Source organism: Chelonia mydas, chromosome 1, assembly GCF_015237465.2.
Source record: "Chelonia mydas isolate rCheMyd1 chromosome 1, rCheMyd1.pri.v2, whole genome shotgun sequence".
NCBI classification, from domain to species: domain Eukaryota; kingdom Metazoa; phylum Chordata; order Testudines; family Cheloniidae; genus Chelonia; species Chelonia mydas.
Window position 1 is genome coordinate 270,029,228 of NC_057849.1, and position 27,557 is coordinate 270,056,784.

Here is a 27,557-nt window from a genome sequence, read left to right on the forward strand (position 1 = left end):
TATCCAGATATGTCATTGTCAAACCACCAGTGAATCAGACAAGCAGAAAGAAGAGATGAAGTGAAACAAAAGCAAGAGCAGAAGTAGATGAAGCATAACCTTCATGTACATAATGGCTCACCAAGGCCAGGCCAATACACTGCTCACATAGAGCTCACTGCAGGATCAGGGCCTATATCTCATTCTTGTGATTGCTCAACAATTGTCAGAAAGTTTCACTTCCAGGTGTTTTTCCTTTGGCACGTGACTATACATAGCAGCTTTGAAGAAGGTCATGCAGCCAGGAATGTCAATAATAGCTGCATGAGAAGAACAGTAAGTGTCATGTACCTCACACACTCTTTTTCCACTGGGCTTCATGTGTCTGAAAAATGGGTGTCTGTGGCACATATGATCAAGGAGAGGTGATTTGTCCTTCCATCTGGGTATGTATGTTGCCTTAATTTCTCCAAAATTTCTTGCTCACATAGAAAGCTGTTAATACAATTTCATGCAAAAACTCAGCAATTAACTTACCTTCCATGACATTTATAGATGTAGATGCAGAGTCTGCCAATGATCAAAGCAAGTCTATCCTATGATTCAATTGGGTTCTACAGTTGAAATATAGTACAAATTACACATCAGAGGGCTCTGAAACGCACTTTCTTCTCCACATTGTCTAAACCAAGATCACTCCCTGCCAATGAAGATTTTCCATTTAACAAAAGCCTTTAGTAAGCCAGAAAGCTCTCTTAACTTTCTACTCTCCTACCCAATGAGGGCTGCTCAATTTCCCAAATTTAGTCACTGTGATGTTCCCCTCTGGTGTTATCTGGACCGGTGATCTGCTAGGTCACCCCAATCCTTGACCTGGGGAGCCAGCCTTACCCTGCTCTGCTGTGAGAACCCCCACTCCTGGGCTGTTCATGCACAGCCTCTGACATGTAAGCTACTTCCAGCTACTTGCAAGCAAATGACATTAGCCAATATCTCTGGTCCCAGACACAGCCCTGGGAACCTTGGTCTTGCGGTGTCCAGTTATGACTGCTGGACGCTGCAAGCTTATATAAATTCACCAATTTAACAAAAAAATTGATATATACCAGGCTTGTTATCCCAACGGGAGCCTCTGACACAGTGCAAACCAAACACACTGCTTCAGGTAGAACAAACAAACAGATTTATTAACTACAAAGGTAGATTTAAGTGATTATAAATCAAAGCATAACACGTCAGATTTGGTCAAATGAAATAAAAGCAAAACACATTCTAAACTCATCTTAACACTTTCAGTGTCCTTACAAACTTAGATGCTTCTCACCACAGGCTGGCTCTTCAGCCAGACTCTCCCCTTTGATCAGCGGTTCAGTCGCTTGGTGGTGGTGGTGGTGTCTGTAGATGTAGGTGGAAGAGAGAGAACATGACAAAATGTCTCTCCCTTTTATCATGTTCTTTCTTTCCTCCTGGCTTTGCCCCCCACCTTCAGAGTCAGGTGTGCATTACCTCATCGCAGTCCCAAACTGCCCAAAGGAAGAGGGTGACTCCCTTGACGGTCTAACAGATTTTTTTGTTGCTGCATAAGCCAGTGTCCATTGTTCCTGTGAGGCTGGGCTGGGTTTGTCCCATTCGTGCCTTGATGAGGTGTGAACTGCCTCTCTGTTCTTGGAGAGTTTTTGCATGGGCTTGCTTTAAGCCATGAGGATACATTTTCAGCCTCATAACTATATACGTGAAATTATAACTATAACCTTACTATAACATTACTGTAACAATTACTATAACATCACTATAACAACCATGCTCAGTGCATTATGAGCCTTCCGAAGACACCCAACATGACAAACTTTGCATTGGATACCACACAATCATTCTACAAGGATGAACATGGGTGTGTAGGGTGTTCCCCCGAGGTACAGAGCGTCACAGTCACCAATAAAATAAAAGTGGTATAATTCAATGCAGCTCTCCCTTTCCTCCTTCTCCTATCATCTCTAATTACTAGTCATGGTTGTAATTCAACTTTTTCGTTTTAGTTATCTACCTTTTATATTATGTAGTTTGCATCTGTTTCTCTCAGATAAAGAGTGTCCCAGGATGTACGGCTCTTTCTGAGTATTCAATTTACTACCATTAAACATTTCAGTCTTCCAACATTAAACCCTGCAGCTACATTGCAGATCCAACCCCAGATTTCAAAAATCAATAATTTTGTTACTGAGGTACTTTGAGGGAGGCTGGTCAAACTCTTTTATGATGATTACCTCCCCTGCACACATATAAATCGCCCGCCACTTTAAATTAAACACTAAACAGATTCTCTTCCAAGAGATACTTATTTTTAAAATGAATATTGTGCCTTTGCAATGTGCCAGGTTAATGTTCTTTAATGGAAAAGTTATAAGCAATGTTAGCTTTCCTCACATTGCACGGCAGTGTGTGTGTGTGTGTGGGGGGGGGGTATGGAAGGGTAAATCCTTCTTATTTCTTTAACATGCCACTTTGTCCTTCCCTCCCACTTGAAAATGAGCAGGGTGATCAGTCATCTTCTCCCCACTCCCAGATGCTAAATTCCTCCAGAATGTACTCTTTACCCCCATCCTAGGAGAGATGCCTCCATTAAAACTGATCATCCTATACATTAAAAATAAATAAATAAATAAAAATAGCAGAATTATAATATTTACACAGGATTGTCTATTTTTCATGAATTGGGCAAACTTCTTCAATTTTGCATTCAGATCATGGAATTAAGTTGGGGACAGTAGAATTCAGAGCCAGACTCTTGTTCGGTTTTGAACTCTACTTTGTATTACATTTTGATGAGATACAGGTTTTAGTGTGATTTGTCTGAGGTAAAACAATTAAGGCTAAATTAACCTATCAGAAACACACAAACACAGCAAGATAAAAGCATAGGGAATCTGCTAATTACAATGAAGTTGGCACAGCAGAATCATGTGGTGGTGGAGAATGCTGCTTAGTCTGGGCTAGGAAGATGTTAAGTGAAATTAAACTAGGCAGAAACACAGAATGTGGGCAAGAAGAAAAGGGCAGCGTCAGAAGGAAGAGGGCCAGGCTGCATCAGGCAAATCAGTAAAGCATGCACACACAGTTCCTTCATGAATGCACAACTTTTCAGCATTGTTACATCAAAAATCACCTTGAACTCATTATTATTTTATTTGGCATATGCAATCTTGTCAAGCCAAGCCAAAGCATTCTTATCAATTATGTTCAGAGCATGAAGATCTCCAGGAAGTTGAGTCATTTTGAAGTCCTCAGTGTGTGTCATGGTTTGTGACTCATTTGTACTTAGATTAGAAGGAAGAAACAGAGACAGAAGATGGCAACAAGGCAAGGAGTGCCTGGTGTGGGGAGTAGCTGCTCCACGAGAGTCAAGATCTGACTGGTGACCTTGTAGTATCTGGACAAGAAAGCAGAGGATGAATTTGTGGCGGTGGGCCACATTCCCAGTGCGACACCAGAGCATGCAGTGTCACGCAATACCCATGCTCCAATAACACACTGGCAGCAGAAAAAGGAAGGGTGGCAATCAGCCACAATTATTGTTCCTCTCAACTCCCCAAAAAGAGAATGTTGACCTGAAAAAAGCAAGAACAGAACCACCAAGGTCAGGCTCGCTCCAGGGCTTGGAAGTGAATGAGATAAAGAGGAGAGATTCATGAGTCTGCCTGGGAGGGAGGAAAGAAAGGATTCTGTCTGTGCTAAGAACAGACTGAAGAGTCCATTCGTCAGGGACCTCATACTTTGCTAAAGACCCTAATATTTGTGGATCTATTCCACTCTTTGATTCCTCTAGGACTCATTTTAATCCACCCCATACAGAAAAGATTGACCTATATACTTAATGAGAAATTGTATTACACAGCCTTGTCTAGGCAGTGTATTTACTGGCAAGTATCCCAATGATCAAGACGCCAACAGCTGCAGTTCCCAGCTTTAGTATGTTAGAAGGGATCCATCAGATTTCTGCTGTAGATGGACAAAATGACTCAGCTACACCTGTTCGTATGAAAGTTAAAGGGATTTCTATCCATATAAGATCAGGGCTAAGTTAAGGTGCAAAGGGGGAGAGGGCAAAGGGAGCCTCCTCTCTCTTCTCTATCCCACCCATAGCAGCCGCACCACCATGTTGGCTGCCAAGTGCTGGGGAGCATTAGGGAGGGAAGCTGCCCATTGCTGCCTGCCAAGCTCCAGGCCCCACAGGGTATGTGTCTACACACCTGTTGGGAGCAAGTCTCACATCCCACATCAACAGATTTGTGGTAGCAGGGTTCATGCTAGCATGCTAAACATAGCAACGTGGATGCTCTAGCTCAGGCTCAAGATAAGGGAGGGAGCGGGCTTCAGAGCATGAGCCCAACATCAATGCAACGTCTACACAGCTATTTTTAGCATGCTAGCCGGAGCCTTGCTAGCACAGTCTGTCAACCTCAGGCAGGGGTTGGCAACCTTCGGCACGTGGCCCATCAGTGTAATCCACTGGCGAACCACAGACATTTTGTTTATGTTGACCATCCACAGGCACTGCTGCCTGCAGCTCCCAGTGGCCACAGTTCGCCTTTCCCGGCCAATGTGGGCTGTGGGAAGCGGCACAGGCCACAGGGACATGCTGGCCACCACTTCCCGCAGCTCCCACTGGCTGGGAACAGCGAACCATGGCCACTGGGAGCTGTGGGGGCCGGGAGGGGGGGAGGGTGGCGTGCCTGTGGATGGTCAACATAAACAAAATGTCTCATGACTTGCGAGCGGATTACCCCGATGGGCTGCGTGCCGAAGGTTGCTGACCCCTGCCCTAGGGTGTAAGACTCATTCCCAGCAGATGTGTACACATATGTGTAGTGACCATGCTTGAGCATCCTGCCCTCCCCACCCCCAGCCAACAGATGCAGAGCAGCACTAGGGAAGCTCACACACTACCTGTTCAACAGATATAGCAAGGGCCAGAAGTTAAGCCGGATCCCCTAGTAGTCCCATTTAGAATCAGGCCCAGTGAGCTAGGCACTATATACACACAGATAGCAGATATTCTTGGCTTATGCCCCAAAAGCTTATCACCACAACTACTGTTTATATTAAAATAGTGGTTAGAGGCCCCTACAGAAACCAGGGCCCCATTGTCCCAGACACTACACAAATACACAGTAAGAGAGGTCCTGCCTTAAAGAGCTTGCAATTTAAGGACTCAGTTCTGCAAGACACTTTAGCATGTGTCTAAGTATGTGAGTAGTAGCATTGCCTTCAGTGGTATTACTCACATAATTAAATAGCTTGCTGAATCCAGGCCTAATTAAAAAGACAAGACGCAACAAGGGAGTTTTATGAATAATAATAGGGAAGGGAGGAAGTTACTATCAGTGACATGGACTACTAAAGGGAACAACATGATGGTTTCAAATCAAGAATTCCCAATCAACCCATGACCTGGCACTCCATTAATCCTTCCCTTCTTTTATGTGCCAGTAAAGCAGGGCAATGTGCTTCATTGTTTTTATATGAATTTATTGCTTGTCTCCCATCCCTCAGCCTCCATACAGGCAATGCCCAGTTGCCCCTCTACTTAGTATTATTAGGTCTTTTCTCCCCTTTAAATATACATGGTCTCCATCATTCTCCTTATGTCAGATCCCCTGCCTCTCACAAGGAAAAGAACCCATGTAAGGTCAGGCGGCCACTGGAGCCCTGAGATTTTTCTCTACTCTGATGTTGTCTGGAGAGCAGGGGCAGGAGTAAGAGGGCAGAAAGTCCACTGACCAATTATAAGGAGTACAGTCTGATGGCACTGCAGTCAGCAGCTGCAAAGGTGCTGGTGGCACTAGACCATTACCTAGCCCCCTAGTCACTTATCCCCTTTTTCTCTTAAAGGGACACTCCCATGGAGAAATTTTGTGGTGGGTGCCAGCCAACATGGGGCTCCTGTGAAGTCCTAGCCCTCTCTCCCAGCCCTCTGGAGCTGCCGTGTCTCTTCCCTCTGGAGGATACTAAGACCTTCTAATGTGGCTTTTTTCTGTTTATCTTGCATTCTGACATCACGTAAGTGTGTGTCTGGCAGCACGGTGGTTTTATCTCCAGCAGTTATTGCTTAGTTGGTTTTATATTAGCTACAGCTATTCAGTAAAATAGGTGACTAAGCTGTACATCTGATTATAGTGGACGTGCCATTTTGCTGTTGGCAAATACTGTATAAAGTCTGTGTATAATGCAGGAGTATATATAATGCACAGAAACAAATGCAACCTGTCTTCTACCCTCTACAATGGCTTCCCATGGACTATTGAGTCAAGTTTAAGGACTTGGTTCTTACCTTCAGAGGTGTTCAATGATTTGAGACCAGCACATCTGGAAGATCCCCTACAACTCTGGGATAAGCAGTGGCATATTAGGGGCTCCGGCCAACTGGGGGGCCCTGCACGCTGACCCACTTGGCACTCCTGCTGGGGAGCAGGGGAAGCCCCCCGCGCCCCAACCCTGCTCCACTGCAGGAGCGCCGGGCAGGCAGAGCGGGGCAAGCCCCTGCATCCCAACCCCGCTCCCTGGCAGGTACGCAGGGGGAAGGGGCTAGGGGAGACAGGGGAGACTGCAGGCAGAACGGGTGGGGAGGGGCCCCCGCTTGCTCTGGCCCAGGGCACCACAAATCCCTAATCCACTGCTGGGGATAAGGACCATGGTGAACAACTCCACAGGCACAATGGAACTTCCTACCACAAGAATAAAGCTTGTCTGTGGGGGATATAAAGCTTTCTCAGGGCCGCTCCAAGACTGTGGAATAAGTTCTCCTAGGAACTACAGACCACCACAAAACCCATCACCTTCTGCTCCAAGAGCAAGGCACACTCCATCGTGCCTTCTCCAACACGGAGCAGCATGTACATGAAAAGCAAAACACTCCACAACTCACATAGTTCTCCTCATGGGCAAAGATGAGAGAGAATGAACCACACATGATAGACGTTAGTTACATCACTTAATATACTACTGGAAGGTACTCAGACATGATGCTGATGAGGGAAGTATACAAGTTTATGTATGTGGAATAGAATGAGACAATAGAATGGGACAAAATAAGACAGTTTCTTCTCTCCCAGAAATGTGAGATCTTATCCTATACTTTCCAGGGCGTATTAAGAAATATTTAATATAGTACAACTTTGATTGCTGCTTTTAGCACCGAGTGTGTGAACGGCCTCTTTTACATTCAGTCAGTCATTTGCCTGCAGCCATAGGCATGTCGATACAACACAATAAAGGGGAGGGGAGGAAATCATATCTTATTTAATTTGCTTTGTTATTGCACACATTTTCACACCTGAAATTCTCATCCTCTGGGCGGATTTAACCTAAGTAAAGTGTACTATATCCGTGCTATTTCACAGACTAAGTACTGTCAGATACACTGTCTCCATTGCCTTTTAAAAGCATGTCTGGTCAGCTGAGGCTCATCCAAACATAAAGCTCCAGCTCCGTTACTGTAGCATTCAGTGTCAAGTTCATATGAGTGTGAGATATAGAGCTCATTATGAGCAAGTATTTTTCTATACTAACAGTTTTCTAATTGTTTGTCCTACAACAGCTTCAGCGGATTTTACTCTAGGTGACAAACCTTTTTTTATTTTTTTTAGATTTTCCACTTTACAGTCAAATTCTGTCCTCAAATACACAGCAACTACTCTTCACCTTAGATGTCATTCTATGAGTGAGTGTAAAATTTGTTCCAAGTTTTGTAGTACATTTTTAATTGGGAGACGTCAACAAAACCATTGTAGGAAAAAGCTAATAAAAACAGAGTTTAGATGAGTCAAGCTCATTAAGCTTTGGTTGGCTTTTTTAGGCTGCATCTATTATTGAGGCAGATTATGGTACTATCTCCCGGTGCTCACCATGCCACCTGATTCAACCATTTTCAACCCTACAACCTAGCTCCTGCTCCTCCCAACTCTCTTGTTCAGAGTGGGGTGTAGCCCCAACCTGCCTGCCACTCCGGCACCATCCACTCTGGGGTAGCTCCTGGCTCTTTACCCCGCCTGGCCGCCAGTGCCTGCTCATAAGGGTTTGGATACTGGCGGTTTCTTAAAGTGCCTGGCCCTGATCTGGGAACTGATCCAAACCATGCAAATCAATGGCACCTGCCCCAAATCCCCTTACCTCCTCCACCATGTACTAAAGACCAACCCCACTTGAACCCACTCCTGCAATCTAGCCCCTCCAACCCCCATAGCACCCACATGGCTTACTTCTCCCTCCTGCAAGCTCTGTGACGGAGAGAGAGTAGCCTGTGCTTAGGCTTTTATGGTAGTGCAGCTGAGGAAGCTGCTAGCACTCAGCTACTAGACACCTCAATTTTTTTATTTAAATACTGAATTTCACAGTATTCAGTGGGATACTTTCCTTTTACATTAAAAATGTTTACACTGCTCCTTCAGCATTGAATAAAGAATGTACATTGCAAAGGTCAAGCTCTGCTTTGCAAACTGGAACATGACTATTTTGGATGGATTCAGACTTGCACCCAGGTCTAACCCATAATATATTAATCAAAAACAGCACATCAAAGAAACCAGAGACTTCTTAGATCGTTCAGCCTATTCCGTATAAAAACATAGGAAGGAGTGTTCTGTCACACTCCTTCAAACTTGCCTTCCCCAAGAACACACAGCAAATTTATTTGAAACAAATACCAAACACTTGCAATACATACAGTTTTCCTGTGAGGTAAAGGGGGAGACTAGAGAGGAACCACATCGTAAAGGGGACATTCACCTCCTGAGTCCCACCTTGCAGTTGAGTGTGGTCCTCCAGTACTTTTCCCATTCCTGGCACCTCTGTAGATTGTCAGCCTCACTTGTTGGGTCTTCAGTGGCTCACCTCTCCAACCAGGTCACACAGTCAGAGAGAACCCCTTCCAGGGTAGCAAAGAATCCAGCCAACAGTCTATCTTCCCTCACCAATGTCTTCAGCCCCAGCTCTGGCCCCTTTAAATCCTGCTTTTTGCTCTGTGTCCCAGACAAGCCCTTCTTGGGGCTTAACTTAGGTTTGTCCCCCATTGTCAGGGTTCATGCCAGTGTTGGTGGGGAAACCTGAGTCCACCCATTACTCTGGGTTCCAATGCAGGGACACTAGCCAGCAGTCACATACTGCTCAATTTAATTTGTTGCTACTTTCCTGGGCCTCTTCCTCCAACCCCTTTAACTTCATCTTTAGCTCAGGGCTAAAGTTCTCAGGTCTGTCTCCCCGCAAACCCAGCTATGCAAGTGCAGCTAGAAATAGACCCTGACTGGTTGTTCGGCTCCTTTAACCAGAGAGGAACACCCTTTCCTGCTCCTCTGATCCCTGTCAAACACTGCCCCGCAGCTCCTTTCCAATTGGCTGTTGCTAACCCTTCTAGCCCTTGTAGGATCAGGTCTCTGTAGTTTCCAAAATGGCTGGTCCAGACAGGCCTTTCTAGTCAGGCTTGGACCAGGAGGACAGCCCTTTGCTGCTCCTTTCCTCCCACATGACTGCTTTCTGGGGTGGGATGTAGGAAGACCATGGGGGCTCCTATAGGGTGCAACAAAGACCAGGTACACCTTGTCACACACATACAAGACATTAGTCCTTTGTCTGACTTCCTAATTGTGGAAGGCTCTCAGGCACCATACTGAAGGGCATGAGTATGAGTACCTGAATAGAATACAATGCGTATAGTGATTAGTCCAGTCTCCTTTTAGAATATCCAAGTGAGGGGGCTGCCCACCACTTTCTCGAAAGATATTTCCACAGCTGACTACATGTCAATATCAGGGAAACTCTTCCTGATATTTAGCCTAAATTTTCTCTCAGTGTTGTTTCTTTGTAGCTCTCTAAACAGCATGCTTATCCTTGGTGTTGGAAAACATTACACAATACTACTGCCCAGAATTTTTTTCACATAATGCATAATTATAAATAAGGCTAAGATTTTGTCATGGATATTTTTAGTAAAACTCAGGGACAGGTCATGGCTTCCATGAATTTTTCATTATTGCCCGTGACCTGCCCCTGACCTGGGGAACCTGGGCAGCTGTGGGTGGGGTGGGAGCTCCAGGGTCCCCCTCCACTGGGGGCTTCAAACTCCAGGGGTTCCCCCTGCCTCCATGGAGGCGGGGAGCTCTGGGGGTCCCTCTTGCCACCCAGAGGCTGAGAACTGCAGGTGTCCCTGTGCTGCCTGGGGTGGTGAAGAGCAGTGGGGGTCCCTCCTGCCGCCCATGGTGGCAGGAGCTGCAGGGATCCCCCTGTCGCCAGTGGTGTCGAGGAGCACTGTGGGTCCCCCCTGCCACCTGCGGCGGCTGGAGCTGTGGGAGGTGACCCTGCAGTTCCCAGGTGGGGCTGGCTGAAGTCACGGAGGTCTTTGGAAGTCACAGAATCCGTGACTAAATCGTATCCTTAATTATAAAACTTCCTGCTTCAGGGTCTAAAGTGGGATTAGGATGAGACCTTTAAAGGGGGCCTATAATCCCACATCTACCTTCTGTGGGGTTTTATGCACCTGCCTTTGAAGCATCTGGTTCTGCCTACTGTGAGAGAGACGATGCAGGACTAGATAGACAGGTCGGAGCCAGTGTGGCAATTCCTAGGAAACAATTTTCCCTGATTGGCATATTGGGGACATTCTGTTGGTTGTCTTTGCTCGTCTCCTGCCCTCTAAGTAAACCAGCTGTGGAAACCTTTTAAAGGAATATCCTAAATGGAACTCACCATTCCCTTATGATACCTCAGTTACTTCTCAATTTGGTTGAGTCTGAGTATTCATCATATATTCTGCCTGGGTAATGCTTCAGTTGAATATGGTCTGTCCCTTTCTTGGCTGATTCCTTAATGAAAACTAAATACTACTATGTAAATATGATGTGAAATCCTCACAAAAAGGCAGCAGAGTCTAGAGGCCTGGAAGCTATAAGCTGCAGAATTTTAGCTCTGTTTCTTCCCTGCATAGCCTTGGTCAAATCACTTAATCTCTCTGGGCTAAATTCACTGTTAGCATCATGGCTGAAGAGTGCTACAGCCACTCATGCCAGCAGTGAATTTGGTCTTCTGTATATTATTCTCTTTATAAAATGGGGAAGATACCTAGCTCTTCCTCAGGGTTACTTAACATTTAGTGCTTCATAAATGCTAGCTATTAGTGAAAGCTTTGGCAATGCCGGTGGTTTCTTTACATCATTGTTTTATTTGCAGCTACACATCAGTGTTCTCATGTTTCCTCTTCCTTTTCCTGAGACGTCACTGTAAATCATCTGCTTGAACGGACCGAATCCTCAGAGATTCTGAGCAAACCAGACAAGTTACAATAATAGTTCAGAGTTTCTTTTACTAATTTATTTTTCTTGATCTTTAAGGCTGTCTGTGTCCAAAATGCATAAATACATTCTCTCCACCTGTATCTGTTATCTGAGTGTATTAACATATAAACCAAAAGCACATTGGAAGCCTTTTTAGAATTAGAAGAGTTATTAAAAGGACTAAGAAATCCTACTTAAATGGAACAATTACAGGAAGTTGACACAGCCATTATGATGTTTAGAAGAATGAATACAGATGAAAGTGGTTTTGGGATGGTGCCATATCACATAAGGAAAAGGCTTGTGAGTAGAGATCGTTTTAAAAAAAGAAACAAAGCAAAACAGCAAAAATGGAAAAACTGATTTAACTGAAAGCAGCCTTGCATGATTAAAAATTATCACGTTTGTGTCCTGTTCTGTGACCCACTCTGGCACATCACTAGAAATGGAAAATGGCCACATCTTTCCAAATAGGGATTCCCTCAGGACTGTGAAGTCCCCAGCAGTCAGAGAGCTGGCATAATCTACATCACACCCCTGCCGTCAATCCCCAGATTAAGATATGTTTTAGGCTGGTAAGAGGGCATGTCCAGGATAGCACCATGGCTATCCCCAGATGGGAAATACACAGCTGGGATTTGGAGCCTTTACCGTCTGGCATATTTTAGAGCAGCTCCCAAGGCTGCCCTGGCTTGAAAAAAAAATTAAGGAAGCACAAGTGGTTTCCTGCCCTTTTCCTCCCACCCTTGCTGCCATTTCTGCTGCACCCTGCAGAGAATATGGGCCTTTCTTCCTATTTTGGGGTAGGACAGTGCAGTAGCCAGTTCTTTGGATTCTTGTGCAAGACCCAAAACTAATAAATTCTCACACCAGCTTGGGTTTATTGAACCATGCAGCTAAATGAAAGCAACCTGTATTTTTTCCCCACTCATAGAGAGAAAGATTGAGGAGGAATACAAAAGCAATATGTTAAATTAGGCTGTATTTTAAAGAATCCTTATTGAGGTTACAGGGACAAACCATCCCGATGTGTAGAAAGAATAGTAAATATGGCAGGTGACCAGCTTGACTTAACAGTGAAATCCTTGCTGATCTTAAACACACAAAAAAAAAGCTTACAAGAAGTGGAAGATTGGACAAATGACCAGGGAAGAGTATAAAAATATTGCTCGGGCATGCAGGAGTAAAATTAGGAAGGCCAAATCACACCTGGAGTTGCAGCTAGCAAGAGATGTTAAGAGTAACAAGAAGGGTTTCTTCAGGTATGTTAGCAACAAGAAGAAAGTCAAGGAAAGTATGTGCCCCTTACTGAACGAGGGAGGCAACCTAGTGACAGAGGATGTGGAAAAAGCTAATGTACTTAATGCTTTTTTTGCCTCTGTCTTCACGAACAAGGGCAGCTCCCAGCCTACTGCACTGGGCAGCACAGCATGGGGAGGAGGTGACCAGCCCTCTGTGGAGAAAGAAGTGGTTCGGGACTATTTAGAAAAGCTGGACGAGCACAAGTCCGTTGGGCCGGATGCGCTGCATCCGAGAGTGCTAAAGGAGTTGGCGGATGTGATTCCAGAGCCCTTGGCCATTATCTTTGAAAATACATGGCGATCGGGGGAGGTACCAGACGACTGGAAAAAGGCTAATGTAGTGTCCATCTTTAAAAAAGTGAAGAAGGAGGATCCTGGGAACTACAGGCCAGTCAGCTTCACCTCAGTCCCTGGAAAAATCATGGAGCAGGTCCTCAAGGTATCAATTCTGAAGCACTTAGAGGAGAGGAAAGCGATCAGGAACAGTCATCATGGATTCACGAAGGGCAAGTCATGCCTGACTCATCTAATTGCCTTCTATGACGAGATAACTGGCTCCGTGGATGAGGGGAAAGCAGTGGATGTGTTGTTTCTTGACTTTAGCAAAGCTTTTGACACAGTCTCCCACAGTATTCTTGCCAGCAAGTTAAAGAAGTATGAGCTCAATGAATGGACTATAAGGTGGATAGAAAGCTGGCTAGATTGTCGGGCTCAACGGGTAGAGATCAATGGCTCCGTGTCTAGTTGGCAGCTTGTATCAAGTGGAGTGCCCCAAGGGTTGGTCCTCGGGCCGGTTTTGTTCAATATCTTCATAAATGATCTGGAGGATGGTGTGGATTGCACCCTCAGCAAGTTTGCAGATGACACTCTACCTCTCCTCCCAGTTTATATGCTGGAGGGTAGGGATAGGATACAGAGGGCCCTAGACAAATTAGAGGATTGGTCCAAAAGAAATCTGATGAGGTTCAACAAGGACAAATGAAGAGTCCTGCACTTAGGACGGAAGAATCCCATGCACCGCTACAGACTAGGGACCGAATGGCTAGGCAGCAGTTCTGCAGAAAAGGACTTAGGGGTTACAGTGGACGAGAAGCTGGATATGAGTCAACAGTGTGCCCTTGTTGCCAAGAAGGCCAATGGCATTTTGGGATGTATAAGTAGGGGCATTGCCAGCAGATCAAGGAACGTGATCGTTCCCCTCTATTCGACATTGGTGAGGCCTCATCTGGAGTACTGTGTCCAGTTTTGGGCCCCAAACTACAAGAAGTATGTGGAAAAATTGGAAAGAGTCCAGCGGAGGGCAACAAAAATGATTAGGGGACTGGAAGACATGACTTATGAGGAGAGGCTGAGGGAACTGGGATTGTTTAGTCTGCGGAAGAGAAGAATGAGGGGGGATTTGATAGCTGCTTTCAACTACCTGAAAGGGGGTTCCAAAAAGGATGGATCTACACTGTTCTCAGTGGTAGCAGATGACAGAACGAGGAGTAATGGTCTCAAGTTGCAATGGGGGAGGTTTAGGTTGGATATTAGGAAAAACTTTTTCACTGGGAGGGTGGTGAAGCACTGGAATGCGTTACCAAGGGAGGTAGTGGAATCTCCTTCCTTAGAAGTTTTTAAGGTAAGGCTTGACAAAGCCCTGGCTGGGATGATTTAGTTGGGGATTGGTCCTGCTTTGAGCAGGGGGTTGGACTAGATGACCTTCTGAGATCCTTTCCAACCCTGATATTCTGATTCTATGATAAATATTTGTGAGCAAGCCACGCCAGTTATACAAGACGACTTTAGTTTGTTAATGAAAGAGACCAAAGAAGGCATATAAATCATAGACCTATCAGCCTTAAATGATTTTGGTCCTGGGTATCACACATTTCCTCTCTTTCTCCATGTGTTCACATACAATGGAGATTGTCCAAGGCACTAAAGATTCACCCCGACAGCCTCCCGTATGGAATTCACTTCCTCTTTCACTTTGTTCTAGTATGAACATGATGTCATTGCAAGGCACTACTGTTCTCCAAGACTTTTCCTGATAAAAATGTTACGCTATTGAGTAAGAATAATAGGAGAATTGATGGGGGTTTTGAGAGTAATAGGAAAGGTATTAATTGCCTTTGTGATTCTCTTTGAATTATTGTTTAATATTTACACATTGTATCTTAAATGTGTGGTTTATAGTCCTGTAATTGATATCAAAATATATAATTTTCAGATGCTTTATTAAGGATCTGATGGTGGTTAAATTTGCAAGTGATACAAAATCATTTGCATTACTCAGGTTAGAGAAACCTGCTGGAGCTTCAGAGGGACCTAACAAAGCAAAGCGAATGGATAGAAAAAAAAAAAAGTATAAAAAATTCAGTGCTGGCAAATGCAGCGTAATGCACACTGGAGGGAATAATATGAATTAGTGATATACATTGATGGATTCTAAATTAACTGCAATAATTCAGGAATACGACCAAGGTGTTACTTCAGACCAATCAATTAAATCTCTGCTCAATGTGTAGTAGCAATCATAAAAGAAAATAAAATGTTAGATTATATTAAGAAAGGGGCAGACAACACTGAAAAATATTATAATGGCATTATATAAATCAATGGGACGCCCTCATCTGGATTATTGTGTTGTGTTATAGTCACCCCCCACATCAGAACAGTGGAAATAGAACAGGTTCGGAGATATGTGATGAAAATTATTACAGACATAGAACTGTGAAGTGAGATGGAAGAGACTGAGACTTTATTTTAGAGAGGAGATGTATAAGAAGGTGCCAGGATAGATGGATAAACAATAGTGACTGATATGGAGAAAGTAAACTAGGTGTTTCTTTTTACCCCTTTCATAACACAAGAATAAGAGGACAGTCAATGAAATTGTAGGGCAGTACAGTTAATATTGTTAAAACAATATATTTTTTATACAACACATCATTAGCCTGTGAAACTCATTGCTTCAAGATAACATTGAAGTCAATGGCTTAGTAGGCTTCAAAACGGCTTAGGCAATAATACGGATAACAAAAGCATTCGGTTTATATACACACTCACACACATCTATATATGTGCATCTGCATGATGATACAACCTTTAATTATACAATCACATATGATTTTTCCACAGGATACCTGCCTCATTCAGCAATAGTACTCTTTCCTGAGTACAGATATTTCTTCATTGTCCTGAGGCCAGATTTTTATTTAATTAAATTTTTAAAATAATTTTAAGGGATTATCCTTTGAGACTGAAACTTGGCAGCGTTCTTTTAAAAGTAAATATTCTTATAACCACATTATATGCTCTTTTACTAGATTCATTACACAAGTAAATCCAGAGTGGATATTGACATTAGTGTATAGCAAATACAGCATTTGGCCTTTGATTTTTTGTATCTTTGATTACATTTTTGAATTGTTTATTTTATGTTTTAAAATAATCTGTTGCCATGGCAATGATATTTGGACACAGAACTTCTAAAATAGCTGTTGATAGCACAAGGAGGCCAGTGAGGTCATATGAGACAACATAGAATGATACAACATAATAAAATGCCTCCCCTAGCTTCCTTTCTTTCCCTCACTTTTTTACCCCAGAAGCCATTTGGATGAAAGGTCGCACTCAAGGGCTGGTTCATGAATTGCAAAATATCTGGCCAGCCACAGAGTGTGAGTGCCTCTATGTTCTGCAATACAGCCTTGTAAGTGGTTTTACTCACCACCATAGCACTCCCTGGTATCAAAGTATGGCATTAGAGGGGCCTTCGTCTTCAGCCTCCCTGTTGCCCACATCTTTGGCCCTGTGATGGCCTAATTTGGCAACATCTTCTGTGGCCTGGCCCTCCAGCCAAGTCACCTATTTCCAGTTCTATTCCCTTCTGGGGTAACAAAAGTCTGACTAAAGTCCCAACAAGAGATCCTTTCACCCCTTCCAGGCCACTCCTTAACCCATATTCTGGGCTCATTCCTCAGCCTCACCCTGGGATCAACAGTCCTTGTGTTCAGCCTCTAATACTCCTTCCTGGGGGCTGGTAGGAGAACTCAGCCCCACCTGCTGTGCTGGCTTCCAGCCCAGGGACCTTGTGTTAGCAGCTAGGTCCGCTCCTTTAGATGGGCTGCTGCTTCTGTGGGAGACTCCTTGTCTCCAACTGTGCTGTTTCCCAGTATCCTCTTAATACAGCCCCTCCTCTGGTTCCCAGGCCTCGCAGACTTCTCTCTAGGTCCTCCCAGCTCCTTGTTCCCCCTGGAATGCCAAGACACAGGACTGTCTCACTGGCCCTTGCCCCTTTTCCAGGACCCATTGCAGGGACTAACTCCATCCCTAAAGCCCCCTCTTCAATCTTCCTTCACCAGATCCTTCTCAGAGAGAGGCACCACCTCACCTCCTTTCTCCTTCTTCTCCTAAAGGACTTCTCCCCTCTCTCTGTGTAGTCTATGTAGTATTGCAACTGAGTCCAGATCAGGATCAGCTGGGAGTTAACTACTAGGTTAGCCCAACTCCTCTTAAAGGGGTAGCCAGTCTGTTACAAGTCTATAAGGAAAACAGCACTTTTTTTTTCTGAAATCGTTCATCCAACTCTAATCCTTTTGTTGCTCCACTGGAGAATACCTTTAACAGGTCTTATCTAAACAAAAAGAAATGTATTGTGGTCTTCCCCCTTTCACAGCTTGCCTTGAGTGCTAAATTGCCTTGACAGGTCAAAAATGGCTAAGAACACTGAATGAAAGTTAAAGAAAGGATATTAATGTTCCTGAACTAAAATATCATCTGCTCTTGGTTTTTAATAGAACTTGCAATTTCTCTCTCTTCTGTTAATGAGTAGTTAGGGACTACTAGCGTGAGTGTGGGCTTGCAGAATGAGGTCCTTAGAAGGTCACAGCTGTGTAGTTTAGAAAGCACAGTTTAAAATCACCTTCTGTCTTAGGGTCTTGGCTATTAGTGACACCTGTGCGCAAAACAAGTTATTTTGTAGAAGGTATAGAATTATCCTCCAAACCAAACTGATGTCATTTAGGTCTTATCTGCACAGGAAAGCTTTACCAGTTCTACTGATATAATTGTGGAGGTATAACACTCCCCAATACATCCCCCCGCCCCCCATACTCTCATTCAGTATAAGAATGGTGGTGCTCTTTGGTTTAGCAGAAGCTCCTCTGCAAGTGACACAAGCTAAACTGAAAAAAAAACCTACTTTAAAGTATCTGCATGATTTTTTTTTTACCAGTATAATTATAATAGCTCAAATTCATACTTTCGGTATACCGGTATAACTTTCCCATGTAGACATTAAAGGAAATTTCTCTATTATCACAATCTGGCATGTTCAGACTTTCCACACTGCTGTTTTCACTGAGGGCCTTAAAATAATGGAAAGAGATAAAACCACGCAAACAACAGATAATTACTCTATGTGAAGGTGCCCTTCACTTGCCTCAAAGCATGAGCACAGCAGTTGACAATGCATTTATTTGCAGAGGCATTAAATTTCAGAGAGACTATTTTTAATTCTTTTGTAGTAAGTTGAAGCAATCACCCCAAAGATGGAGGAGAAAAGTTTATTTGTTTTCTTTAAAGCAGGTTTAGTTAGTGAAACCGGGGTTTCTCAAGGCAACTGCCTCAAAGTTACTTGCAATAAGGACTGAAATTTAATGGGACAGATTGTGAAATCTGCGTTCCCACTGGTAATTCATACAAGTCATCCCAATTGATTTGTGTGGCTCAGCAGTGGGAGTGAGGCATTCATAGTCTGACCCAATGTCATTCAGAAGCCAAATGGTGCCTCCATGATTGAAGAATGAGCATATTTTATAGAAATAAAGATTTAAATGAATGAAAAATGGCTGTTCCTTTAGCTATGACATGCCTGAAAATTCCCCCCACCCACCCAGCCATAGGTGAGTGTTTGGTTTAACACACATAAATAGAAGTTTATCACTAGTTATCAGAAACAAAAGGTAAAATAAAGGTACAGTACATAGTAGGTGCTCTATAGATCAAATAAATAGACATGACAGAGCAAGTGGAAGTCTAAGGGTAATACAAATAAGATCAGAGTTACTGTGCATGTCTCAATGACTCCATTAAACTCTTTGTTGGTATGTCTAAATTAACTCACTTCTTGTGGAAAACATAGAAGCAGTGAGTGTTTAGGAAGGATTTGAATAGGAAGAAAACAGCTTGGCAACAGGGACTGACATGAGACAAACACAGAAAAGGTCAAGAAGAAGGGACTAAGAGGAGGATTTGGAGCAGGGACTTGAACCTAGATCTTCTGCATCTCAAATGAGTGCCCTAGACACCAGGCCAGTGGATATTCTGAAGGAGAGAACTGCCAGTCAGTTCCTAAAATTCCCACTCCGCCTACCGCTGGTTGTCTTTTGTACAGATTAGGTATGCTCTGAGCTTCTGAATCAGGATCCACAGGAAAGAGAGGTGAGGAATACCTAGTTCATAGAATTATAGGGTTAGAAGGGACTGCAAGGGTCATTTAGTCTAACCCCCTGCCAAGATGCAGGATTTGGTGTATCTAAACCATCCAAGACAGATGGCTATCCAGCTGCCTTTTGAAAACTTCTAGCAAAGGAGCTTCCACAACCTCCCCAGGCAGTCTGTTCCATTGTCTTACTGTTCTTTCAGTTAGGAAGTTGTTCCTGAGATTTAATATAAATCTGCTATGCTGTAGTTTGAACCCATTGCGTCTTGCTCTGCCCTCTGTGGCAAGACAGAACAACTTTCCTCCATCTTTTTTATGGCAGCCTTTTGAGTACTTGAAGACCGCGATCATGTCCCCTGTTAGGAGTGCTAGCGATAAGCTAGGATTCAGGCCTGTATTTTCACCTGAGATAGAATTTTGGGCCTTGTTTGCCCATTTGATTTTTGATACACTTATATCCTAAAGGGATGGCTAGGTGCTTAAATCCCGTTTGTGAAGCTAGTCCTCTGAATGTAAAATGGCATTTCTGAAAAAAACATTTTTCATGGTTAAGTGAAGTGGAAAAAACTGCAAAGTGGAGGGGAGGAGAACAAGCAGAGCAGCTCCATGCTGCAAACAACCTGCTTGCCATAGTAGCCATGGCATAGTTCAACTTAGGGTCTCATGCATAGGACAGGTGGTATCTTTAAGAGGTTCCCATTAGCCAGCCAAAGGAGCATTGTTGCCACCTACTGTCATGGGGCAAAAGTAACAAGTGCCCCTAAAAGTCCTTTCACATAGAGTCCCATAGTTCCAAGAATGATGTTTCAGCATCAGATAAACTGATTAGCAAGCAGTGATCTATCCTGGGATGAATGAGCAGAGATCATTCAGAAAAAGGCATCACAATGTATTGTATTTGCTTGCGATGCAGGTATTTTGGGAACACCTCTGGATGCTAACAGATATCTTGCAATCTCTTAAAGTATATTTCATAACAAATAAAAGAGGCATGTTTTATCATATATTGCAGAGTCTGGCAGCAGTTTCAAAGCCAGAGCTGAGTGCCAAGAGGGGAATCTGAGAAAGACAAGTAGTAACAAGTTTCAGAGTAACAGCTGTGTTAGTCTGTATTTGCAAAAAGAAAAGGAGTACTTGTGGCACCTTAGAAACTAAATAAATTGGTTAGTCTCTAAGGTGCCACGAGTACTCCTTTTCTTTTTGCAAGTAGTAACAAGTTTGAGAAAACAATGTTACTCATTTAATTTCTTCTGCAAACAAACATTCTTAAGCCAGAGAGCTTAGAAATACTGTACACTCTGTGACAGAGCTCTGTCCTTGCCTCCGTGGGTCCTGCATTTCCTGGCAGATTTCGCTAGCCTCAGAGGCTCACTGTGACCCTCCACGTAACCCTTCTCTCTCTAGAGACAAGGGTCACAGTCTACTGAGCCATTTTCATCATAAGCCAGCGAGGGAGGTGAGGAGAAGTTATCTTTCCTTGCACAGTCTCTGTTGTCTCTCAGCCTCATTGATTAATCGGGGAGCAAAGGTGTAGGGGAGGGGGAGCCTGGGCCCACCCTCTACTCCGGGCTCCAGCTCAGGGACCCTAATAGCATCAGCTATGGTAGCTGACCTTTTAGAAACATGACATGTACAATTCCCTGGGCTACTTCCCCCACAGCAGCCCTCACTTCCTCAAGCTCTACTTCACCCTTACCTCAGGCCTCCTTCCTTGTGCCTGATATGGTGTGTACTACTCAGCCTCTCCAACAGCACAACTTCCTCCCACAGCTCCTGACATGCACACCTACCTGACTAACTGGGAGGCTTTTGACTAGTTTCAGCCAGCCCCTGATTGGCTTCAGGTGTCCCAATCAACCTAGCCTTCTCCCTGCCTTCTGGAAAGTTCTTAATTGGCCCCAGGTGTCTTAACTGAGCTGGAGCAGCTGCCATTTCACTTATCCTGGTACCAGATATATTAGCTCCAGGTTAAACAAATCCCTATCTCCCACTACTTTTCTATAGCCATGTGGCCTTGCCCCATCACAACTCTTAAACTAAGTATTTCCCAAGAAGTTTTGACTTTTGTATAACCCTCTTTCTTAATAGTACTCCTAGCAGTCTGCGGTTTCTGTGGGCAGCTCCTAAACCAGTAGGACAATATGTCATCAGACTGCAGCCCATAATCCAGCTACCCTTACGTTTTGGTTCATTTCAGTTGTGAACATGAATCTTTAGGATTCAAAGTCCATCCTGTCATAAACTGGAGGGAATGGAGCTGCTTTACACTGGAAATGCCTAGGTAGGACCCTATCAATCACCTGTGACTATTGCAGCATGTGGCTACCAAAAAGTAATGAGACATTCATCAATGACTTACAGCCTCTACAATTGCATTGACTTCACTTTTATTGATATCAGTTGCCCAGGGATACCAACTTGTAATGACTCTGCAACTCCACCCCTGTCTATTACCATCAGCAAGTGGCATTCTATCCCAGGAGGAAGAGTAGGTATGACTAGTCAGTCAAGGAGTCTGGCTCCCACAGAAAACCGGCAGCAAAAGAGATGAATGGAGAGGACCTACCAGTCCTTCCTTCCCTATAACTCCCAATTGTTTCAGTGAGACACAACACCAGCTAATTAGGGGAATAGGGCTAGAGCCACAAAGGTACTTAGGTGTCTAAATCCAATATTCAGACACCACTGACATTCTTAAATCCCCTGCCCAGATGTCCCCTAACTCTGTAAGCACCTAAATCCCCATAGATACCCAAGTTTCCACCCACAGGCGTACACACAGCTGCCCAAGTCCTGATGCCACCCCAGAGGTAATGGACTGCTAAGAGCTCTTGCACATGTCTCTGTCCAGGGAATTATTCTCAGACTAGGCAACCCACTTCCTATCTTGCTTGTGGGACCTGATCTGGTAGGTGTTTTCACACAAGAAACACCTAGGGGCAAGCCAGTCAGAATTCTTGGGGGGATGGCTGGTGTGTCCATCCCACAAAATGCTCAGTAGCCCAAGGACTAGGGCACTCACCTGGATGTGAGAGACCTGTGCCCCACTCCCGGCTCCATAATTGCTAGAGGAAGGATTTTAACCTAGGTCTCCCACATCTCAGGGGAGTGGCCTAATTATTGGGCTATGAGTAAAAGGGGGACATCACCACTTCCTCCTTAGTTTTTCTTGACATAGGGCTGACCTGGTTTAGGCATCCAATTCCAGGAGAGGGGTCATGGCTATGAATTCCAAGTGAAGATAGGGGCCTACTTCTGGCCTAGAGTTATATACCTAACTACCGTTGAAGGGCTGGCCTTAAGCCACACCCCTTTGCTTGGCATTTTCTATTGGCTAGCTTAGGTAGCTCCCTGCTCAACTTGCTGTCTTTTGTGAATCCCCTTTTTAGGCACCTAACTCTCCCCATGCATTGTGTGAGTAGCCGGGGCACCTAACTTGGGGCTGTGAATTCCACTAGGCGGCCGGGCATCTCAAAGTTAGGTATATCAACATGTGGCTATGCCACACTTACATCCCTACTTGTGAATCCAGCCTAAAGAACCTATAGACTTTTCTGCTGGTTGGAAATCAACGCAGTAATGACCAGTGACTCACATCCTCATGTAGGGAGGGAAATTCCAATATCAGGGCTGCTACTTTTCTTTAATCCAATATGGTGCAGATTTACCGTGTATCATCCAAGCGAAGGGAAGTAAAATGGTCACTTTGTGTTACATGGCAGTATGCCGTGAGAGCTCAGAGAGGCCCATGCAGCTGCTCCTTGAGATAATTTAGCCACAGGTTTTATAACCTGTGATTGGAAATCCCCATAATGTCCTTTGTAGTACATTAGTCTACTACAGTAACCTGTGTTTGGTACATTACTGTACAGTACTATACTTTGGAATGCTCTCCTTAAGGGACCCATTATTGACCTAGGGAATCTTGCCCAAGCTCTGAAAAAACTGAATGGCCTGTACAATCTTGCCGTGAATGTTAATATTCATGGAAATGCTGTTGGAATGCCGAGCTCTGCTGTGAGAGGCTCTCCAAGTTTTCTATTGCTATTTTAAATGCCTGGCATTTTGCTGTAAATTATCTAGGATAAGAGTATGCTTTGTATGAAGGTCAGAGCTAAGCTTGGTGAGTTTGTTAACTGGAGATTTACACAGCTCATTATTGATAAGGTCTGGGATTTTCAAGGGAGTCAAGCACCCAGATCCCAGTGAATTTTAATAGGAATTGGACAGCTAACTCTCTTAAGCGCCTTTCAAAATACCATCCAAAGTCATATTAAAGCCCATGTTAATGCCTTGCCTTGTTCCCCTTAGATATGCTGAACTGCGTACTGTGATCATGGTATCTACTTATTGCTATTTCTGCTCCTGTGCCATTGCTTATTTTAACTACTAGACTGTACTCCGGCACTTTCAGTAAACACTTACTGAATCAGTATCCCAGTGTTTTTATTTTAAAATAAAGTACAAGATGGGGAAGAGCAGGTGAGGAATCAGGACAATAGTAGGAATTGAGTACTCGTGGAGATATCAACACTCCCAACCACATAGGCCCACTTTGACTCTCTCCTTTCTTGGGGGGTGTTCTTAGGGTGCCACACTGATCATAGTACATTGAGGATAGCTATGCAAATGTTTCTGGGAAGTGGGATATGAATTAGGGCTCAGCCTGATCTGTCTTGGGCACCAATTGGCAGGAGCTGAGCATGAATGGAACTAACTGAAAGCCATTTTGGGAATGTTTACACTGTCACAGGGTTCACTCACCACTGCAGAGCCCCCAGCTGGCTGTCACAGGGATTAGTGCTGCTAGCTGGTGCACCCTCTCCTGGTGTTGCCTTGCTCGTCATTGTCACTGCCTGCAGACCCACTTGAGTCCAAGTACTGGAGCATCCTCTTCATGACTCAGCCCTCCAGCCATATCACTGTTCATGTTTTCACCTTCTGGTGAAACAGTTCTATAACTTAGCCACTTCCCCAGTGATGAGCAGGGGAGACCCAGGCCCACTCACTACTCCACATCCCAGCCCAGGGACCCTGTAGCTAGCATCCTCCTACTGCCTCTTAATTTCTCACCAGTGCTGCTTTAATTCCCTGAACCACTTCCCCATGGCCCCATAACCTTTTCCACCCTCTTCTCAGGGCCTTGAGCCTGCAAGTCCCAGCAGCCAGCCAGCCACAGCCACAAGCCACAAGCCACAAGCCACAGCCTCTCTCTCTCTCTCTCTCTCTCTCTCTCTCTCTCTCTCTCTCTCTCTCGAGCTCCCTGCTAGCAGCTGCCCAGTCCGAGGTACAGCCTTCATACAGCCCTCTATAAACCCTCTCCTTGCAGTAACTGACCTTGCAGCTTCTTTTATGTGAGCCTGCTGGGCCCTGATTGGCTGCTCCCTGTGCAGCCTCCCTAGGCTGCTTTTAACCCCTTCTCTGCCAGTGTGGGATGGACATCCCATCACACACACTTGGAGCTAGGGGTGTAATTCCCCACTCAAGGAGATGTGCCCACACTAACTTTGACAAAGCTAGCATGCTAAAAATAGAGTGTAGCCATGGCACCATGGGCAGTAGGAAGGGCTATCTATTCTGCCCAGGATACCTTGATCTACCAATGCTGATAGACAAAGGTAGTTACTCAGTTGAATCTGAGGGTTTGTCTAGACTGGGGATTTTCCCCAATTACAGCTTTTAGTCTATTGTCCTGTGCAAGCCCTACTATAGACAAAGCAAAGCTGTTTACAATGCTTGAAAACAGAGTAAGTACCACCTGTATAAATAGTGGCTTTGTCAGTCTGCTCTAGGGTTAGAAGTGGTGCATCTGCACTGATGACTGGACACTGGTGGGTGCAATTAGGGAAAATTCCCGGTCTAAACTACTGTAAGTGGACTTGGTCAAATAGTACCTGAAAGCCTTAATGACTCTTTGAAGAAGACATGCTTAAATGTTCCTGTCATAAATATAAAGGGAAGGGTAGACATCTTTAAAATCCCTCCTGGCCAGAGGAAAAACCCTTTCACCTGTAAAGGGTTAAGAAGCTAGGATAACCTCGCTGGCACCTGACCACGATGACCAATGAGGAGACAAGATACTTTCAAAGCTGGAGGGGGGAGAAACAAAGGTTCTCTCTGTCTGTGTGATGATTTTGCCAGGAACAGAAAAGGAATGGAGTCTTAGAACTTAGTAACTAGTCTAGCTAGATATGCGTTAGATTCTGTTTTGTTTAAATGGCTGATAAAATAAGTTGTGCTGAATGGAATATATATTCCTGTTTGTGTGTCTTTTTGTAACTTAAGGTTTTGCCTAGAGGGATTCTCTATTTTTTGAATCTGATTACCCTGTAAGGTATTTACCATCCTGATTTTTACAGAGGCGATTCTTTTACTTTTTCTTCAATTAAAATTCTTCTTTTAAGATCCTGATTGCTTTTTCATTGTTCTTAAGATCCAAGGGTTTGGGTCTGTGTTCACCTATGCAAATTGGTGAGGATTTGTATCAAGCCTTCCCCAGGAAAGGGGGTGTAGGGTTTGGGAGGATTTTGGGGGGAAAGATGTTTCCAAGCAGGCTCTTTCCCTGTTATATATTTATTAGAGGCTTGGTGGTGGCAGCAATAAAGTCCCAGGGCAAAAGGTAAAATAGTTTGTACCTTGGGGAAGTTTTAACCTAAGCTGGTAAAAGTAAGCTTAGGAGGTTTTTCATGCAGGTCCCCACATCTGTACCCTAGAGTTCAGAGTGGGGAAGGAACCTTGACATGTCCCTGCTACTGTTGCTGTCGTTTTGTGTTGGAATTCAAAATCAGACTTTCAGCTGTAATGTACTTGGCTTCTGCTGAATCCTCAGTGTTGTGTCATGATGCATTTTTCTGCAGCCCTGATCTGAGGTTGGTTTGTCACAATACTCAGATTCTTATTGTAAGAACAACTGTTGCAGCTTCCTGGAAGGAGAAAGTACAGTTTAATGGGAGCAGAGGTCAGACACAAGATAATTCCCTGTCAATTAAGATGAGAATATATTTCTTAATTATACGCCACATAGAATCATCTTGTAAAAGGTGGCAGTTCTCAGCTAGAGTTGTGTGAAACCAAACAGGCTGGGGTTTGCGCAGAGTTCAGCGAGTCTTTGTGAGTTTTGGTATTTTAAATCTAATTTAATGCAGAATAACTTGAGTCATGGTTTTAATACTCTATCATCCATAATATGAATGATGGACCAAAGTGGTATACGCTGTAATACAAAATGATGGTCTGATACAAAAGACTTAAATGGCTCCAGATAAAATACAAAAAAATGTTTCTTACACATTAACTAAAATATTACCTAATATTAAGCATGTAGATTGCAGTCGTACCTTGAGGCATCAGCAAGGTCAGGACTCCATTGTGCTAGACATTGTGCAAACATACAGTAAATTTCCATCCCTGCTTTAAATTTTCCTTATAGTTAATAGACCGTACCACGAGGAATGCGGAAACTAAAATGTTACCACTCAGACACAGTATTTACCAAGTATGCAGATAGCTTTCAGTGACATTTTTACTTGGGTTTGGATGTTTAGCAGGTAACTAGTATTACTCTTAAATCTCTATCATGCACATTTACATTACAGGAGGATCTGTATTATGCCCAAACATGTGGCAAACTGCCGGCACTACTATGATGGGTCTCGCGCTTTCTCTTCTTGGGGGGTGGGGGGGGTTCAGGGCACCATTTCTTGATCCTGAACTGGGGTATTAACTACCCCACTAGTGTCCTAGAGGAGGGGAGTGGAGAGGGAGGGACCCGGGCCCGCCCTCTACTCCGGGTCCCAGCCCAGGGCCCTAGGGATAGCGGTAAACCACTTGAACTAGAGGTTTCTTCCCCTGGGCTACTTCTCTCTCCTGCCCTTCAGCTTGTGGGACTTCCTGCCCTCCCTCTGCACAAACCAGGTGTCCCTTTACCTAAGGTCTTAGTCTTCTTAGCCCACCACAGCACTTGTCCAAACTCTCATCTGCGTCCCTCCAAACTGCTCTCTGCTCTAACACCAATCCACTCTGCTTCAACTCCTCCATTTGTCTGATTGAAAAGCAGAAGGATTTTATCATGTGACTGGCTTCAGGTGCTTTAATTAATCTATAGCAAACTTTCTTCCCTCTACAGGGAATAAGGCTCCCTTCTAAACACTCTCCTCTTGCCCTCTGGCCATACTGTATCACACACAGCATATATATTTTTATACACCTGTTGTAGTTTGCACTGCAGAAGGGACTGATTTATATTCATACATTTTGATGAAGGCATGTGGCTCTCTCCCTGTCAACTGACTAATGTCCAAAGACCTTGGGTATTTATCCTAAGGTCTGCGAGAAGGGGCAGGCAGGGGGCTTGGATATCAGCAGACCTAGGGGAATTTGGTTTGGTGGGGGGTTGGTTTTTCCCTATTCACCCTGTTGCTTCTTCCTGTCGCTCACTCTGAACTCCCTGTGAGTCCAAGTAGTCCAGTCCCTCTGTCCCTTATGAAGTTTGTCAGGGGTCCCCAGCCCCCACACTGCAATTCTTAGAAG